The sequence below is a fragment of the Patiria miniata genome, unplaced genomic scaffold (assembly GCF_015706575.1).
Source record: "Patiria miniata isolate m_02_andy unplaced genomic scaffold, ASM1570657v1 HiC_scaffold_19, whole genome shotgun sequence".
Classification (NCBI taxonomy): Eukaryota; Metazoa; Echinodermata; class Asteroidea; order Valvatida; family Asterinidae; genus Patiria; species Patiria miniata.
The window spans coordinates 6,532,332-6,547,445 of NW_024037057.1; the positions used below are offsets into that span (position 1 = coordinate 6,532,332).

A 15,114-nucleotide genomic window follows, 5' to 3' on the forward strand; every position below is an offset into this window, starting at 1 on the left:
TTGTCTGTGTTAATGCACATACAGTTATATTCAGGGTGAGTCAAAAAGAAAGTTACCAATATTAATGAATTTTTTTTTCATCTTAAACATTTGAAACACCAATAAAGTATCTGAAAAGAGCATCTTCTTCCACTCGTCTCAAAAAAGGAATTACTGAAATTGATCCAAGCTATCAGGAGTTATGAACGTTTGACTAAAGGAAGTAATTTTTGCAGCTGTCCATGGAATGCCATTAGAAGTTACTGAGCTAAATGAATATTACAGATTCGTAGAAAGGATAACCGATCAGTGGTAGACAGCCGAGTTTTGTGATCTTTTTTACTGAAATAGACATAACTTGGGAATGGAGTATGCAAATTACGTGAAATTTTCACAGTGAAAAGTTAATAAGATGTACTTTATCCCTTTGTTTTTGGTGAGAAATGGAGCCAGCCAAATATTGTTTTAAATATTTTTCAAATTAGGTAACTTTCTTTTTGACTCACCCTGTATGTAAACCTGAACTCCCATGTGCTTTGGTTTCTCGTGATCATCATGCCGCCATCTAATAAGATCTACTCTATTGTTCTGACGGGTACGAAAAACAAAAAGTAGAACTTGATCTTGAAATAGAAATCAAATTGTCAAGTTCAATTACAATTCATGGTCTTTCTTTTTGAAAGCGAGACAGTGTTACTGCTTGCCTTGTGGTATTAGAAAGTACGAAAGAATGGCATCACCGAGTTAACCTAATTCCCTTTAATGACAAACCTTAATCATTAAGGATAGGTGATTCTTTTCAAAAATTAAGGAGTTATCCTTTTCCTCCAGAAATCTTGAAATCCTATAAACAAATCACATAACTTGGTTAGTCTCCCAAAATCCAATTGAAGAGCTCACAGTTTCGCAAGCCATATCCTTTAAAAATATATATATATTACCTGACGGCGAAATTGCAATAATAAGATCATGACAATTTATCGGAAATCTAAGATAGTGAAGCCTAACTTGTTTTCCACTGCGTGGGCTTGATTGAACGCTTATACCCTGACTTCGTATATACCTATACATACTCGAAACTTAAAGCCTGTAAAAAGACATTTTATGTATATGCATGCTTCGAAGGCTTGAAGCGATGTGACAGCTCCACGATTATGATCGCCCGTTTCCAATTTTCATCATGAAAATTTCATCTGGGTGAGAGACACTCTTTGGTATACCCCGGAGCCACACTCCGAGAGAAGCTTGTCAGCGCGAGCCAAGTCGCCGTGCGAACAGCCACTGCACCCCGGTGACGACTTCTCTGTCTCACGGCGGAGGATAAAATATTCACAGCCGTCTGGACTGTGATATACCGTTATAACCTTAAGCACACACCGCCGTATTAAAGGGTTCATGACATGAATTTTAATTGGGAACATAATTTGTGCAACTTTCTACTCTTAAATGTATGAAAACAAATTGACATCCCTTTTTGGTTAATCTTGATTGAAAAGACCGCTTCTTTAACATTTAAAAATTCCCATGTTTTTGCGGACAAATGGGGCGCTGTTTCTGTGATGTCATTTCAGCTAGACACTGTTCATATGCAGTTGAGGGGTTTTCTGTTCAAATTGTGAACTCAAAATGTGCTGATTGAAAACATTTTGTGAGAAACCTTTGCTCATTGGCCTACTGTCGTGTACTGAAACAACGAATCGCTAAAGAAAAGAAAATTTACGACAGCAAGATATTCAAAATTCTGGCAAACGTTTGTGCTGAAATAGCTGCAACATTGAGTTGTCTGCCTGAAATGACATCACACTTCTGCACATGGATATGAAAATTCGCATTAGCAGAAAACCAAAAAGGCACCAAAATGCCCTTAAAATGGCAAAATGAAAATAAATTGAAAACAAGCCTGGGATACAAAGGGGCATTCCCAAGAACCACATAAAAAATTACATAACATGGCCCTTTAAAGGAAATCTCGCTCAATGTTGCATACTATAACAACATTGGAAATCGTCGCAAATGGGCTTGGTGAGTTTTTGCTTTCGGCGCGTTCTTGTCTGATATTAACGAGTTGATAGATTATTTATGTCCGCGCGTTGAAAACGTGTGCAGATGTTTTTCGTTAAAAACAAGGTACCTATTTAACGAGACACCATACAAATGGCCATTGTTAATCAGCTTCTTGCCCAATGTTGATTGAATGTTTCCCGAAGTTGGTGGGAAAAATATACACTGTAATCAAACGACAATTTGTTTCCATCAATATATTGTTAGAAGAGTGAATTAAATAGCTATCAGAAATTGGGAGTTAACTCAAAATCAACGTGCAAACGATTAATGTTTCAAAAACATTTTAAGAATGGAATAGGATTTTGTGTGTAACCAATTTAACATGTATTTTCTGGAGAGCTTTTCAAAGATAAGGTAATAATTTTAATAATTTAATTATAATTTACTTTATGCTCGGGCATATTGAACATGATTCCTTCGTAGCATGCACAGCGACCAATCAAAAACTACAATATCGATCTCGTTCATTTTTTTTTGTTATTTCATTGTTGGGACTAAAAGCTATGTTAACCTTTGGAGCTCGCACCGTCGTTAAACACACAAATCCTCCCGGGAGGGTTTCTGAGAAGGGCTTGGGATCGTTTCTGCAAAATAATCGAATTTATGGCCGGCTGAGTCGAACCAAATCCCACAATTAACTCCGGTTTAGTCCAGAAAACGCAACATGCGTCAACGGCCTTAATATCAGGTCATTGACCCTTTGTAAATTAACACGAAGGTGTTTTAGGGGTTCAAACGGTCAATGTTCCTCCTCTTGTTTGTAGATAAAGATTATATAAGCTACCCCTAAAACTATTTTCATGGGGGGGGGAATCAGTCTGTCGAAATAAAAATGCAGATCCATTCAATGAAAGTGAATTTTTCAGACTCGAATCGGTCGATGCATTCCCATTTCCTCGCCATGTAAAAGTTATTCACTACATTGAATTAAAAAAAAACACCGATGTTTAGTTGTTGGACTATCTCCTCACAAAGTTCGTATTATTGACTGCCACGCAATAAGGTTCTGCCAGGTTCATTTTGTGCACAAAATAAAAACCTCACTTCAGAGAACTGCGGGGCACGCATGTTTGCGCGCTCGTCTGAAATGTATCAAATATGTCCGTCCCTTGCTAAAAACGGAAATCTCACTTGTGCCTTTACCCTTTGTGGCGCCATACCATTCAGCAGTTAATATAGGTTTTCCTGGCCAATTTCTTGAAATGTTATTCACTTCTGAAAACTGGTCATTCGTTTTCTTCTGAATATGAATGCACGTCTTTAATCCCATTCCAATTCCAACCAAAGTTCAATCGTTTTCTTTGTCCGTGCATGCGGATTTGAAAAACAGCTAAAACGACCAATGACGTTTCAAGTGCATTCATTTACGCAATATTAAGCATACCTTGTCTAAATTGATTTCAGGCGGTAGGCCTACAGCTATTAAATTTGATTGACGATTAATTAAAAAGAAACCCCTAATTGTGTCTGGTGCCGATGGCATTAAACTAAAAGTGAAATAGAATGGTGCATGTTTGAATTCGCCCTGAGCGAAAAAGAAGTCTTGTAAACGAATCTGATTGAAAATAAGCGAAAGGTGCTGGTTAATCACTTTAATAACTGAATGAACTGAAATGGAATCGAATGCTCTGATAGCGAAAATGAAACGCGTGATCAAAACGATTCTCAAATTCAGTCGAAAATGAATGACTGATTTTCAGAACTGAATGAACACTTTAGGAAATTGGCCGGGAAAACCTATACATTCAGGGAACTCGACAAAAATGGCCACCTCGAGCACAAGGTCTATATAACACCAGTCTTATGCGTGGCGGTGCCTTTGACAACGCAAAGAATGTCTAATAACGCCGCTCATACACGCCGCTCCAGGTATGTGCAGGTCCGGGGTCCCGCGTGATTAAACATTCCGTTTGGTACCATCGGAAGATGTTCTGGTCAGTCAAGCTTTCGATTACCTGAAATACTTGCCGGGGTATCGATGTTAAAAAACGATTAATTCCTTTCAAATTGCACCTTTGTTGGTATTCTTGATGACTACCACGTGTCTTTTGCATGCTTGTGTGCTCCAGCGATGAGGCCATGTAAAAAAGATAAACCAGTTTCTCGTCCCCACCCGCTTCCCTTTCCCGCCCGCCTCCCTTTTTTTTTAATTCATACATTTGCAATTATATTTTGCACATTTTGTCAATAGTCTACATTGTCTTTTTGTGTGTTTCCAACAAAAGTGTTACGGCCCCTTTGGACTTAATTTTGCATCAGCAAAAGAGTCGAGAAAATGAAAGCCATCTTGGAAAATCCGCCATTTTGGAAATAAAAAAGTAAAGCAAAATAAGCTTCCGCCTCCTTCATTATTTTTCAAAACTCCCGGACGAGAAACTGGTGGTTTTTTTAATTCGGCTTAACGTGTATACATTTTGTTTTGACTGTAAAGCCAACTTTAGTGATCATTAACTGCGATTGCGTGAGCCGTCGAACAGTGTTTTGTTGGAGTAGCTGCTACACAAATTGAGCTCGTGCAGTTCAACAGGCTCGATGCCTTTAAAATATGTATAATTCAGCCAGAGAGACTGTATTATTCAAATCTGTCTGGGAAGTTAAACGGCTCAACGACTTAATCTTCTTGTCTGATTGGTTTATTCATGGAATACGTACCCAAGGATATAGAAATATCATTATCAGGCATCGTCAGATAGGACAGACTTGTCACGTTTATGCATGGTGTCTTTATCTCCTCAAGGCAAATTCAACGATCAACTATCGACACATCTATGTGAATTGTTTCCCATGTTAGGAACGTATTTACGAAAGATCAGCATTCATTTTTGCAAAGACTAAACTTCGAAACTTCACATCCGGCCAGGAGCCATTAGCGGGAACGAAACGAATGCATTAACCCCACACGGTACTTTGACGTCAAGTGTAGTTAATTTGGTAAGAACGTCCGACGTTATTAGATTCAAAAGGTTCGCGAGAATACATTTCTCTTCCATAATTTCTTCTCGTGCATTAATTAGGGCTATACAATTTCTGCCGACGCAAGATAAACATAGCAGTTTATATTTAATTATTATTTTATATTTAATTATTTTTCATTAAACTTCCCCTCAGGCTAAATCTATTCACCAGTTCCTATCTAACTATCGACTATCCAACAAAACAGCAATTACTGTACCCTTATGGGAGGTCAGTGATCGATGCGAATACGATCTAAATTATTACCAAAAAGACCTTAGTTATTCAGAAAAACGTATAACTGTTAGGCAAAGAATATAACGGTCATTGACCACGTGAACTCCATACAACCTCTGTAATATAAACAGAAACAAATCCGTAAGTTTTTATTTTTCATTTTCGTGATTTGGCGTGTGTTTCCACATCCGGAATTCCAATTGCAATTTTAAAGCTATAAATATGGCGGTGGGGGACAGGTACGAGGCAGCGGGTAACCGAATCGGAAACGTTTATGGGGCCGATGGTTCCTGGCTCGTGTGGTATTTATGAACTTGCCAGGGGGCTCAGGGCACTCAGAAAAGAGGCCAGGAATCAATAACCTGAGCTTTTCTTGGCTGATTGTTTTTGTCCTAATGAAAGTAACTGTCTACTACTGGAATCGGTTGATCTCAGTTCAGCTCCAAATCTGGTTTGCAGTCTTGTATTGTATCGTTGTTTGCTCTAGTCTGCGTTTGTCTTTCGTTCATCTTTGCACTTCCATGCCTTTAGCTCTGGTCTGCTTGGGGCTGCTGTGGTACGATCTGCTCTGCTTTGTATCTCTGCTCTCTTCTTCTCTGCTCTCGTCTGATCGCTGTGGTCTTATCTAGTCTGATCCGGTGTGGTGAAGTCTGCTCTTGTCTGCTCTACTCTGTTTTGGTTTTCTCTTGTTTTATCTGCTCAGGTCTGATCATTAAAGTCTTATCCAGTCTGATCCGGTCTGGTCTAGTCTGCTCTTGTTTGCTCTAGTCTGTTTTGGTTTTCTCTTGTCTTATCTGCTCTGGTCTCATAATTATGGTCTTATCCGGTTTGATCCGGCCTGGTCTAGTCCGCTCTTGTCTGCTCAGTCTGCTTTGGATTTCTCTTGTCTTCTCTACTCTGGTCTGATCACTATCGTATATCCGGTCTGATCCGGTTTGATCTCTTAATCATGTTCTTCTGAGTACTGGTTTGCTCTGTCTGATCTGTCTCATCTGTTCTTGTCTTCTTTGCTCTGGTCTGATTAATGTGGCTTTATCTCGTCTAGTTCGGTCTGATCTAGTCTGCTCTTGTCTGTACTAATCTGCTCTGGTCTGGCCAGCTCTGCGCTGGTCGATCTGGTCTGATCTTGCCTGATCTCGTTTAATGTGGTCTGATCTAGTCTGATCTGGTCTGTACCAGTTTGCATTGGTGTGCTCAGATCAACTCTGGTCTAATTGGGTCTGCTATCGTCTACTCTGATCTGTGCTGCGTAGCTCCCACGGAGGTAATCGGTTTGTCGACGTAGGTTAACGGTTCATCTCCGGCAGACTTCGGCTGAAAATCGGTCCTGTTTGGCAATATTCGGTTCGGTTTGGTCGGGTGTCTTTGAGCTCCTCTTGCTTCTTCGAGCTCAGGTGGCTTGCATTGGCTTGCCATTTTTCGAATGACGGGCTTCTTTTAGACACACCTTGGTCCCACTTTAAAATGTCAATAATCCCTAGGCATTTTCAGATGATGTTATTGTGACTTCTGACTTTTAAAACACGACTTGCAAACATCGCTAACCATACCCATATGTGCACGCTCGCTCGTAAGATAGGTTTCCGCGATGCGCTCTGAAAGTTATTTGTCATTACTCGTTGAGCCATCAAACGATGTCCCTTGACTATTTCGTAATAGCAGGCAGGCATCTGTCATGAATTCACATCCTGGCTGATGAAATGCTCCATTTCACCTCCTTGACATCAACCGTAGCTTCGATTTGCTGTCAAAAGACGTCACTGATGGTTCCCTTCTGTAACGATGCCCTGTTTGATCGCCAGAGTAAAGAAAGCCGATTAGCGTTACAGTTATGATCTTATTAAGTGACCTTACACGCGACATGCGCACGTGCGAATAATATTTAGTTACCTTACACGCGACATGCGCACGTGCGAATAATTATGTACCTAGTGCAATGTGACATTTAAACTCCTATGAAATCTGATATGTTTTACCATATATGGAATCTAACCTACTTGTGACATGTAACTGTCCATATTTTCACAAAGGCGCACGCAATTAACTAATTCACCAATGAGTCCGTAGTTCATATAGTTCTGAATTTCCCATTACACCAGGTCATTCCGGTTAAACGGATTTATCGAATGGGTCATCTTTTCAACATGACCTTTTTATAGACCTTATGCATTGCGGGTATCTCAAGAGGGTATATTATTTGTAATTTTTTAATGGACCGATCCAGTAAGCCCCGCCCACTGCGCACTGGGTAAATTAACACGTGCTCCTCTCCAATGCCACACTGCATTTTCCTGCCGCGCGCATCATACGCGCGTGCACGCATGTCGGACTTTTGTGCACGCACGTCGGACATAAATCACGGCTGTGATTGGTCAGAACACCATGTTCGGTTTACTCATGCCAATCCAAGCAATACAAAACCATTGCCCTCTGACTCTGCCTTAATGCATAAGGTATAGGCTCCCCGGTTCTATTTTTTTTATGGCTGCGGCTTAGCAGCTCAACAAATGGTCGTGTCTCTCCGTTAGTTGGTTCTTTGGTTAGTCGGTTAGTTAGTAACAAACGTCAGCAACAGCCTTGCATGGCTATCAATCAACTCCTCCCACAGGCCGTTCACTTTAATGTGACTCCAGTCTCCACTGACCGCCTTCCAATTTATGCAGTCCCGGAAAATTGGGTCACTAGGGTCAAAGACCTGATGCTTGTACTGAAAACACTACTCCTTCCAGAAATTACACGGCACAATCACGTCACATGTGCATGATCACAAATGTATTGAACCGCAGAGATCATTTCGAGCTTGTTATTATCGTATTGTCTTAAATGAGAAGGTTCCTACTATTTTGTAATGATTGCAATGCTTCTCTTACTCTTTCGTCTTTTCGTTTCCCCTTATTCATTCGGTCAATAACATCTATAATTTCGAATTACCTGTATTCATGATATAGACGCCAAATATGAATTGCATGTACACCGTGATCATCTTCACTTCGGAATCTACTGAATGGAATTCGTAAGAAAATCGCCATCGATTGCCGATAGTCTGGAAGAGAGCGACTGAGAGCTCAGAAAATAAGCCGGCATCAGAGCCCTAGGATAGGACGATGGGGACGGTACCAGCGACAAAAGTCTAAAGGTTATGGTACTTCCTCCCACGATTGAGTCCCCAAAGTACAATACTCAATGACGCTGTATAGACGTGGCTCAAGTGGTCACGTTATCACTCCTTTATCTATAACTGACTTTGGGCGCCTTTAAAAGAGGTTATCCCAAATTTGTTTCCTATAGGTTCGCACGTTGTGTACATACTGACTGTCTGTGTCTGCACCAGTATTTAAACTCAGTAAACCAAATTTTATGAATAGTATAAAGTGCTATATATTGGGGTCATTGAATCATTCATAATAATGGTATAAATGCTTGTTGCAAATGCCGCCGAAGTGTACGAAAATAAAGGAATAATGTATTTGGTATTATTAAGAAGTTTTGTAATTCTTCCTCTCCCTACAACGCCCATGTTTTGACCTCTTCCATTACAGGTTTAGAGATTCTATTAAAGGATGTGACGTTTACATGTTTAAACGTTTCAACGAAAACAAATCTAATTCCGTTTATAAATTTTCCAAAAACGTTTAAACCAAACCCGAATTATAAAAAGGGCCTACGTTCATCTTTCACGCAATCTTTCTTTGAGTTAAACCTACACATAGCACAAATAATTAATGATGTTTTCAAACCTATTTAATTTACAAAACCATCGAAGCTCTTCAACACTTGATTACATTCGGGGCAAATGTAGTTACGTCTTTACTCGTTCAATGACTGCCATTGTTGATTAATCATGTCAACCACACCGGTCTGCAGACATAATGAGCATGATATGTCAGCCTTTGTGAAATGGCTAAACGTTTAAATGTTTAAACGGTTCTTAAAATATTTATTAAACGTTTACAAAATTAGACGCAGCCCATCTTTCAGAGATTCCCTCTAGAACTTGAAATTCAAGTCTACGTTCAAATTGACATTAAAAAATGGCGCAATTCGGCATCGAAAGACTTCAACACACCCCGGCGATTAGCAGCGATGAATTAAAAAAAAAATACGAAGTAATAGTTTCATTGAAGAACAGCAGAAAATAATAATTCCAATATTTGATCTTTGTCTTTTAATTATGCAGACATTTTTGGAAACCATATTGCAGTAGTGCAGTTCCTTTAAAGGGTCACATGAACTCGCCCCTCGCTGTAATCTGTCCCTTAAGTACAATGCTCGGTCATTTTGTCGAAGATCGCCCACACACAAACGTCCATCACTATCCCACGCGCCACTGAAACAGCGGGATAAACTTATTATAGCCACATAACAAAATTAATGGTCGTCACATGTTGGGGTGGATGGACTACAGAAGGGTCGAGTGGACCCTGGAGGAGGATTTATCCTCTTCAAGAGGGAGAAGAGGCAGGGATGAAGAAGTCAAATGAAGTTCTTTGAGCGTAGAATTTGCAGTGAGTATACAAGCATCAGGAAAACGTATTATTGTCACTAAAACAGTATTAATGGCCGTCACATGTTGGATTGGATGGACTACAGAAGGGTTGAGTAGACTCTATAGGAGGATTTATCCTCCTCTTCAAGAGGGAGAAGAGGCAGGGATGAAAAAGCAAAATGAGGTTCTTTGACTGTAGAATTTGCAATTGAGTACAAGCATCAGGAAAACGTATTATAGTCACTAAAACAGTATTAATGGTCGCCATATGTTGGGGTGGACTAGTGAAAGATTGAGTTCCCCTCGAGAGGAGTTTATCCTCTTCAAGAGGGAGAAAAGACAGGGATAAAAAAAAGTCAAATGAGGTTCTTTGAGTGTAGAATTTGTAGTAAGCTATTAAAAGCACAAGCATCAGCAAAATGTATTACAGTCACTAAAACAATATGAATGGTCGTCACATGTTTGAGTTTACTAGAGTGGGGTTGAGATCTCCTCCATGTGAATTTATCATCTTCAAGAGGGAGAAAAGACAGGGGGAAAAGTCAAATGAGGTACTTTGAGTGTTGAATTTGCAGTAAGTATACAAACATCAGGAAACGTTATTACAAGCACTGAAACAATATGAATAGTCGTCACATGTTTGAGTTTACTAGAGAGGGGTTGAGATCTCCTCCATGGGAATTTATCATCTTCAAGAGGGAGAAAAGACTGGAGAAAAAAGTCAAATGAGGTACTTTGAGTGTTGAATTTGCAGTAAGTATACAAACATCAGGAAACGTTATTACAAGTACTAAAACAATATGAATAGTCGTCACATATGTTTGAGTTTACTAGAGAGGGGTTGAGATCTCCTCGATGGGAATTTATCATCTTCAAGAGGGAGAAAAGACAGGGGGGAAGAGTCAAATGAGGTTCTTTGAGTGTTGAATTTGCAGTAAGTATACAAGCATCAGGAAACGTTATTACAAGCACTAAAACAATATGAATAGTCGTAACATATGTTTGAGTTTACTATACAGGGTGAGTCAAAAAAACACGAAACCCTAATGTCGGGACTATTGTTTTAATGAAGTTCTAAATGTAGCACTTTCAAAATCTAGGATATGAAAGCTCAATTCATAAGCTTTCTTTCAGCACAAGAATCAGTCATGTACTTTTGAAGTTACGGAATTTTAAACACAACCAACGTTTTAAAGGGATGTCGGAACATAGAGGTGTAACCTTCATCATCATAGTTTTCAGCAAACTGTCTCTCTTTTTGCGTGTCGCTTCGCGACTGAACTGCAATATTGAGGATATGGCGTCTTTAAAAATGGAAGTATCGACAGTAAGCTATGCAGAAAGTGTTTGACCTTGCCACATGACATTGGCCTTCAGCTAGAGGCGGGAAAAAAGAGACACATTGCCGGTCCAGATCCGATGGGAGCAATATGTTACCATCCAATTAAGTAAAACGAAACAGGTGCAAGTATACGCCTCAACCGAATTACGGCGTATATCGACGAGACGCGTGCGCTGGCGTGGAAGTAATCCCAGCTTGTACGCTGATCAATGATGAAAGTACGTGCTTGGCACTGGGCTTCGGTGATATAGAACTGGCTCATCGCACAGCATAGGGAATTGCTTTACGAGATATAAGATTAAAAGGGCGATTGGATCACGAAAGGGTTTATCCTTTCAAAGCCGGATTTATGGAAACAAAGTTTTCTATATTTCTGTTATAGTGGACAGGGCGATGCGTTAATTTTAACCCGTACCAGGAGATCTTCCATGCAAATAATATAGGAGACATGCATAATAACTGCAAAAAAAATATGAATGACGTAATTTGCCATTGCCTATTCATTTCGGCTTCAATTATTGATAAATTGCACGGCGCTCGGAGCTGATGACGTCATTGTGGCCTAAAACTCAATTACTCAGTCAACCACTCAGTTCGTTCATTTCCACATTAATGTTAAAAACATCATTGTCTGTACACGTTGTGAGCTTTTTTCAAGGGGTATTATACGTCGTATATATACAACGGGGGTTATCTTCTATTCCTTTCATCTGATTTTATGCTACGAAGCGAGAACCGCTGGCGTAGATAAAAGCAGACATATGCCTCGTAACCTGTCCGTCTTTTCATAAGCAGGGAAAACTCCAAAATCGAGTGTCTATTCACCTATTTCAAAATGGCATGAAACTCTTTCTTGTCTTTTTTTACTAGAACTGAGCTTCATCTAAAAAAAAAACACAGACTTGCGAAGTTTCCATACTCTTTAATGAACAAAAGCCGTTATCGCTTTCTCCATTTTGAGCGAACAGTGGGGCCACTCGGTGATATTTACATCTGAATCCTCACTTTGTTGGAGCGAATCACTACTTAGACTCTGGCAGAAGCGTCTACATTCCTGCAAGGCGGCCAGAGCTTATTGTGCACCCTCACTTGTTTTTTTGTGTTTTGGGGTTTTTTTTCATAGCTGAAGAAAACAAGAGGCGGTAGAATTGGATTGGGAGACAAACATTTCCAATGTTAGTGTTAACCTAATTTTGTCACAGCTTGCCAAAAATGATCGGTTTATCTTCCCGTGTCAAACACCAAGCCACATGCATGACACATTCTTCAAATGTCCATCCCCGTGTAGACTGGAATCCGAAAACACGTGCGATAAATTAAATTATACTTTCATGACTTTCGGAGATTAGATTTTCGTTTTTCAAAACAAAAATGCGGTCAGGTATGAGCCGGACACTAGATGTGGCTGGGGAATTGGGGCAGTTTATACCGGTATGTCGTTTCTTTTTAGCCGACACGGCGTTTGACGTGAATGGTGACGCGGGCATTTCGTGCCGACAGACGGGTTCCCCGATCACGCGGCCCGCGCTCCGTAAAAAAACACCCGTCGCCCCGGTGGTGGTACGTAATTCAGCAAGTGAAACACTACAGAATTTTTGGCCTACAAAAAAAACCCAGATGGAACCAGTGATGGATGATGAAATGACGATCGAAAAGAAGAACGACTTCCAGACGGGCGCATGTTGTTTGTGCCACGTCTTGCGGCCGGGCTGACGCTCGAAGATTATTTTCTTTAATTTGCAACGGGCCCGAGAGACCGAATCGTAGTCAGGCTGAATCCCCGGGGCCGGTTTGGATAATAAAGGTCGGTGCGTTTTACTGAAAGCGGAAGTCATCTCAAAATCAAGTCACAAATTTCTACATTTATCATCCAACTCCTCTCTGGAAATCCGCAATTAATTGGAGTCTGTCTAGGTAAGGCTTTTTGGGGGATTATCAATATGAGAAGATTGGTACAAATAATATAACCTTCTTTAAAATACCAATTCGGAAAAGAGATTCTTTAGAGGTAATATTTCAACATTTGTAAACATCAAAATACAAAACTACCAAATTATTATGAAACACCTTACATGACTGTAAGTTAATAATCGTTTCAAGCGTCCTGTAAAATCATGGCACTTGGTGTGCTGTCATTCTCAAGAAAAGTGGAATTTTTTGAATTAATTGTTTTGTATCGGCTGACCATCGTTGGGGGAAAAAACTGACTTTTTTCAAATAGTGCCTCGAATGTACCAAATTTAGTCCACATTTTGTTGGCAATGGGTTACGCATCCGTGAGTGGGTGCAAACCAGCTAGTTTGTTTCCTGACCTGACAATTTCCCGACGTATATAAATTGCTCTGTTATGTGTGAAGTAGGGTCAGGGAATCAGACTACAAGAACAAAAAAAATTCTTGGTTTTTTCCAGCATCTACGAACACAAAACTTTAAACAAGTCAATGTAACAATATTTGCTAATTTTGTTATTATTATTATTACTATTTTTATTATATATTTATTTGCCATCACATCAGAAAAAGACAAAACAAAACATGATGACTGGAACTTAAAAAGTGAACCTAATCACTATTGTCCACAGGCATTTAGTCCCAAGACAATAAAAAAAACATTAAAAAATACATTCATTAAATAAACGAACATTAAACTTACAAACATTAAAAAAATACACAGATGTAAAAATACACAAAGATATAAAAAATAAGATATTTTAAAAATATAAACCAAAAAATATAAAAACATTTACACACTGAAACGGGAATAAAAAAAATACTGTTAAAATTACCAAGGTTATTTCATTTTTTTCTTTACCTGCTCATAAGCATTTCTAATTGTTAATTAGGAATTAGATTTTTTTTTACGAATGCTCCTAAAGAGCATATACCACCAGATCCGCACTAAAAATTACTCGAAGTGTTATCTAAAATCAGGGAAATATCTGAAATGGGTTATGATGTGACCAATAAGTACGAGCAGTGAAATGGATTAACTTCAAAATAGTCTATAAAATACCAACCCGGACATTCATCCATTCTTTTTTAAACTTACAGAAAAAGCAAATGTTGTATGTTACCTTTAGAGTGTGCTGATATGTATCTCTATACAGATGCATTGGGATCTTACGGATACAGGCGGCCTGTTGTGAAGCACTTTAATAATATTACTGTATTCAATGCTTCCGGCTCTGCCTTTGTTAAGTTAGAAGATCGTGTGGACGGATAAAAACACGCGCTTCTCGTTTTTGTCCGACTAGATACAGCTTGTATCTACTCTGTATTATCATGTGGTTCAATTTGTCTCTTCGTCCGTTTATACCTTGTCACTCACACGTAGTTTCATCTGGACGCTACGCGTTTCCTTTCATCGCTATCTTTTCATCACCCCTCTATTTACAGTATAACTTTCATGTCTAGCTACGTCTGCGCGGTCGTTCTCTCGTGTTTCCGTTCAATCAGTAAATGCCCACCGATGCAATTAGGTATTCCTGTCTTTAGAAATCAACGTAGTTGACAAGATTGCAAGCACAGTTGTGTGTCGGTAGTAATGAATACAGCGAGAGGACATTATGTCTGGGAAATGTTTACGTTGAAAGAAGTTGCTCTATGAGCAGATAGTGTAGATGTAATGTCAAGGCGAACACTAGCCATGTTCTTAATATCGAAGTCAAATCGTTCATCCATCGAACATGAATGCCTGCAATGCAGTCATTTATCTCCGTATGCGTAGATACTGGCGTATAAGATTGAGGCGCATGAAAACAAATAATTTTTATTCAGTTGCCCTAGCGGTTGGATTAATTTAAGCCCGGTTCATACTTCATGCGAATGCGATGCGAATTTGACGTCACTTAAAGCCCGGTTCATACTCGGCGCGAAAGCGAAAGCGAACGCGAATTTGTGACGTCGTGGCAAGTATTCGCGCTGCGAATTCGTAAAAGTTGAACATATTTTAACTCGGGCGAATTTCGCAGCGAATGTTTCGTGACGTCAAATTTGCTTCGCATTCGCATTCGCATGAAGTATGGACCGGGCTTAAGCCCGGTTCATACTCGGCG

At 39.6% G+C, this 15,114-nt stretch overlaps 1 protein-coding gene across 2 annotated transcripts in view; it reads left to right on the forward strand.

The window, feature by feature from the left end:
• LOC119725545 overlaps positions 1-15,114 on the forward strand; it is a 35,084-nt gene that overhangs the window by 7,929 nt on the left and 12,041 nt on the right. The gene's annotated exons all lie outside the window — the stretch shown is intronic.